This window comes from Diceros bicornis, chromosome 17, assembly GCF_020826845.1.
Source record: "Diceros bicornis minor isolate mBicDic1 chromosome 17, mDicBic1.mat.cur, whole genome shotgun sequence".
Classification (NCBI taxonomy): Eukaryota; Metazoa; Chordata; class Mammalia; order Perissodactyla; family Rhinocerotidae; genus Diceros; species Diceros bicornis.
The window spans coordinates 4633271-4639179 of NC_080756.1; positions in this window are offsets into that span (position 1 = coordinate 4633271).

Consider the following 5909-nt stretch of genomic DNA (forward strand, 5'->3'; position numbering starts at 1 on the left):
GTGGCTCTCCACTACGTAAAAAGTCCTACCATTCAAGGCTCTCCAACACCTATTTCATGGGGCTTGTGTTCATTCCTACCTTTGGCCATTCTCCTCCCCTGCTTTTCCTCCCTCCTTCTAATATTCTCTCCATTCCTCCCTAGCTCTCAGATCCCACCTATCCTTTTAGGTGAGGGAGAGATAGCAGAGCACCTAATACCACAGAGCTAAGCGCTTTGCAGATGTTGTCTCATTAATACTCCAACAACCCTGCAGGTTAGGTATTCTAATTCCTCATTTAATTCTATTCTTAGGTATTCTAACTATCTCCTAGGCCTGGAGACATTAGTTTAGGTTCTTGAAAGTCAGTGAGTGATTGAGCTTGGATTCAGACTCAAATTTATTTAGTTCTAAAAGCTCATGCTCTTTTTCTGTAATCCATGAGATTTACAAATCTCCACTGTTCTGGCCCCTAAAGTTGAGCTGTAGATAAAACTCTGTAAGTAATTTTTTTTTTTTTTTGCTGGGGAAGGTTCACCCTGAGCTAACATCTGTTGCCAATCTTCCTCTTTTTTTCTCTTTTTATGTGAGCTGCTGCCACAGCATGGCCACTGATAGACGAGTGGTGTGGTTCTGTGCCTGGGAACCGAACCCAGGCAGCTGAAGCAGAGTGTGCTGAACTTGAACCACTAGGCCATCGGGGCTGACCCCCCAAAATTTTAAAAAGATAGTAGAAGCTTAAGTCTCCACTGCTTTTGATGTTGAATGCAGGTTATTATCTAAAAGCCAAAATGAAAATTGTATGTTTTCTAATAAATACAGGAATAAGAAGAGAATTATAGTCTCAGAATAATCTAAAAGAGAGTTTAGCCTGGAGTTGGTAGAACACACATATTAGATGAAAAGGAGGGGAGAAAGATGAACAGATGGTTAGAAGGAAGAGGAAAGATGCAGACAGGTCTTTAAAACCACTAAAAATTCTTTTAATGACTTTATTTACAAAGCATTTTCCTTGAAATTGCAGCTTTAAAGAAACAGAGGATGCTGAGTTATTGGATTCCATATCTGTAAGTAAATGCTTTATTGTCATAAGATAACTTTCTTATCTAAACTGAGAGAAAGTAATATTTTTTTCACTTTTAAAAAAACAATTAAAAAAATTTAAGTATAGGGGCCGGCCCCATGGCTTAGCGGTTAAGTGCACACGCTCCGCTACTGGTGGCCCAGGTTCAGATCCCGGGCGCGCACCGACCCACTCCTTGTCGGGCCATGCTGAGGTGGCGTCCCACATACAGCAACTAGCAGAATGTGCAACTATAACATACAACTATCTACTGGGGCTTTGGGGAGAAAAAGGGGGAAAAAAAAAAGGAGGAGGATTGGCAATAGATGTTAGCTCAAGGCCGGTCTTCCTTAGCAAAAATAGGAGGATTGGCATGGATGTTAGCTCAGGGCTGATCTCCCTCACAAAAAAAAAAAAAAAAAAAATTAAGTATAATACACAGAACAGTACATAAAGTCTAAGTATAAACAGCTTGCTGCATTATCACAAAGTGAACATATGTAATCAGCCAGGAAACAGAACATTATCAGAATCCCAGAAGTCCTTCTAAGTGCCTCTGTCCAATTATTCCCTTCTTCCACCCCAAAGATAAATAATTTCCTGATGTCTAAGTCCATAGATAGATTTTGCTTGCTTTTCAACTTTACATGGACTTGTATAGCATATATTCTTTGTATCTGGTTTCTTTTGCTCAGTCTTATGTTTGTGAGGTTTGTCTATATTGTGCATAGCAGTAATTTGTTCATTTTCACTGTAGAAAGTATGCAACTATATGAATATAGCCCCCTTTTTTTTTTCTGCTGAGGAAGATTCACCCTGAGCTAACATCTGCTGCCAATCCTCCTCTTTTTTGTGTGTGTGTGTGAGCTGCCACCACAGCATGGCCACTAACAGACAAGTGGTGTAGGTCCTTGCCTGGGAACTGAACCTGGGCTGCTGAAGTGGAGCACACTGAACTTAACCTCGAGGCCACCAGGACTGGCCCTATACCACAATTTATTTATCCATTTTTCCAATAGTGGGCAGTTGGGTTGTTTTTAGTTTTTGGCTATTCTGAGTAATGCTCCTGTGTGTATTCTTGGACGTCTTTTGTAAACATGTGCATGCATTTCTGTTGGGTATATACTCCACCCAGGGGTGGAATTGCTGAGTCACAGAACTTGTTGTGTATGTTCAGGTTTGGTAGAGTCTGCTAAATAGTTTTCCAAAGGGTTGCTCCATTTATGCTTCCTCTAGCAGAGCCAGTTGCATAATATGTGGGGCTCAGTGCAAAATAAAAATGTGGGGCCCTTTGTTCAAAAAGCAGGAAAAAGTCCCGTTAAAAGTACTAAAATATGGGCCAGCCCCGTGGCTTAGCGGTTAAGTGGACGCGCTCCACTGCTGGCGGCCCGGGTTCGGATCCCGGGCGGGCACCGATGCACTGATGCACCGCTTCTCCGGCCATGCTGAGGCCGCGTCCCACATACAGCAACTAGAAGGATGTGCAGCTATGACATACAACTATCTACTGGGGCTTTGGGGGGAAAATAAATAAATAAATCTTTAAAAAAAAAAAGTACTAAAATATAAAGCTTTTTCATTTCTTTTGCAGTCTCTTGATTTGCCATGATTTTTTTACTAGCTATTTAATGTCATTTTAAGTAAAAAATATCATTTAAAATTATTTGAACACATTTTACCATTGATCTTTATATTGTGCAATGCCAACTTTAAATGCAAACTCATATGTGGAATCACCCAAATTACACAATTTGTATTTCATAGCTCGTACATGCATATATATTTCATTATTACCAGAACTATGGAAAACCTGCACAAAACTAACTCAAATATTTTTATTTCACTTCTTGATACATGCACATTCTACCAACATTCCACCTTCAGCTTACTGATACGGGATGGATTGAAAGGAAAAGAAACTATGGCTGCCCTATCTTTCCCTTTCCTTCTATATTTTTGTTTTTAGCATAAGTGGTCAGTTAATACTGGGAAGTACACAAGTGAAAAAGGATATGATAGGATTCCTTGGTAATTCATGTTTCTTAGAACACCACTGCCTTCTTTCTGCATTCAAAATAACTTCTGATTGGTAAAGAAAGCTTGGCCTCTTGGGGTTGTCTGCACCCTAGCTCCTCCTCCCTTTACTAAGTTGTAGATGTAACACACTTACCTTGTACTACTTTTGAGTCTAGCCTAACTCCTATGCACTGTAGGTTCATTAGAATTCTTCACTCATGGGCATTCTGAATGCTAAATGCAAATGGTTGGCAAGGAAGAGTGGACACTCATATGTTGCACCTCTTCTGCTCATGCTCCATTGTGCTTTCACTTAAAACACAAGTTCAAAGGCAAAATTGTTAAGAATTTCAAAATGGTAACAACTCAGCATTAAACCAAGTGCAAGGTCCTTCTGAGAGCAGGGACCTTTACACAATTGCCTTTGCAGGGCAGGTGCACAGGTTGCATGCCTATGATGCCAGTTCTAGTTTGAGAGTTCCGGTTAGTCTACACATAACCTTTTCAATACCTGATATTGTCAACCTCTTAATGTGAGCCACTTGGTGGGTGTGTAGAGATATCTCACTGTGGCACTTATTTGCATTGCTCTTATCATTAATGAGTGTTAGGATCGTTTTATATGTTTACTAGCCATTTAGCTTGTGTGTGTGTGTGTGTGTGTGTGTGTGTGTGTGTGTGTGTGTGAGAGAGAGAGAGAGAGACAGAGAGAGAGAGAGAGAGAGAGGGAGAGGGAGAGAGAGAGGGAGGAGAGAGAGGGAGGGAGGGAGAGAGGGAGAGAGAGAGAGAGAGGGAGAGAAGGAGAGAGAGAGGGAGGGAGAGAGAGAGAGAGAGGGAGGGAGAGAGAGGGAGGGAGAGGGAGAGAGATGCCTGTTTGGGTCTTTTGCTCATTTTTCTATTGGCTGCCTCTTTTTTTTTTTTTTTTTTTGATTTGTAACAATTTTTTTTATATTCTGGAAAGGAGCATTATGTAATTATATGTGTAGCAAATATCTACCTCCATTCTATGACTTGCTTTCACTCTCTTATAGTGTATTTTGATGATTAGAAGTTCCTAATCTTAATATTGTTTAATTTGTCAATCCTTTCCTTGGGGGTTAACTGCTGGTTTGTATCTGGTTTCAGAAATCTTTCATTTCCTTCAAATGATAAAGATATTCTCCTATATCATCTTCTTGAAGTTTTATTGTTTTGTCTTTCACATTTAGATCCACAGTCCACCTGGAATTTATTTTTTGTAACTGGTAAGAAGTAGGGAATCAAACTTTGCTAATGCTGTTTTTGGTTAATAAAAAGATGGGTTCCCAGTTCAATTCCAGTTTGTCCTACATAATAAATCCTATTATTATGACATTATATTAAAATGAATAATATGCTTGTAAAATGTAAAAATCATAAAAGATCAAGTTTTTTGCTCATCTTTAGGAAGTGAGTTCTTTTGACAAAAGCTGCCAATAACATCAAGTTTAAGGATTTAGCTTCAGAATAGGCTGTTCCACAGCTATTCTGAGTTCTACATAGTAATTCTTTTGAGTGTTATGGTTAAAGTAGGGACTGGGCGAATGTGGATGGATCAAAGTAAATTTATCAAAAAAATTCCAAGGGACCCTGGGATGCTATTACTCTGGGTGTATCTACACCTCATCTTTGTATTGGAATGACAGCAGTACCACGAGTATTCACTCTGATCGTATTTGCCGTATTTGCCACCGTCATTTCTTTTAGATTAGTACAATATCACCTCTTCCCTGCCTTTCATCATGACACTCGCCAATGTATTCTACATTTGGCCTACAGTGGTCTGGCCTTTGTTTATCTCCCCATCCTCATGCTTTGACATCTGTACCCTACTCCAACTGAGCTTTGCCTCCTCCCCCACCCCCCTTTTGCAGATGTTGGTCCCTTGAGAACCTACTTACATCACTCTACTCTTCTCTGGTTAGCTTCTACTTGTCCTCCGGGATTAAGCATTATCTCATTCAGAAAGCCTGGTTTATAGAAAGAGCTCAATTTATAGATCATCATTATTATTATAAATAATATAATTAACAGTGTCTCCCTAGTGTGATTAAGGAAGGGGTATATGAAGGAGATGGGTACTTGTTGAATGGATGGATGAATGGACTTGGAGTCTACCACTTTCAGCGACTCTCCAGGTGTGAAAGATGACATGAGTGGAGCCATATTAAAATAGAGCTGGAACAGCCATTTCAGAGGAATTGCCTGCACGTCTTGTTTTCTTTATCTTCCAAACTGGACCAAACTGCCAACATTCCAAGAAGATAAGGACAAGAATATCCTGTCTGGAAGAAGCGATGGAACTGGATTTTGCTGATGACTCATTTGCTAAGCAATCAACCAAGCACAAGTCTAGCCTTTTGCCTGATGACTGGATCTCAAGCCAACCTATGAAGTACAAACCAGCCTGACCTCATCCTGCACCAGTGAACTCCTCCTTCATACAACTCATCTCATCCTCCCCTTTCCCCATAAAAAACCCTAAGTCCTCCCCTGTAATTGGGACATTATTTGGGTTTCTACCTGAATCTGTGCTCTCTGAATTGCAATTCTTTGATACCAAATAAACACTTTGCCTCTTAAACTGGTTTCTGTTTTTAAAGGTTGACACAGGTCAGAGGATTTAAAAAACTTCTTGAGGAAAATCCGAGACAAGTTTCACTTCAGATGACACAGCGAATGTAATTCCTTTTCTCTCCCATCCTACCCTGAAGCCGTCTCCCTGTTTCTCAGCCTAACTGGCTTTTCCGGGCGAGGTCATCGATTAGCTTGGGCTTCGCTCCGCTCGGCCGCTCGGCTAGTTTGGGCTGGATCGCGGCATCCCGGAAGTGGG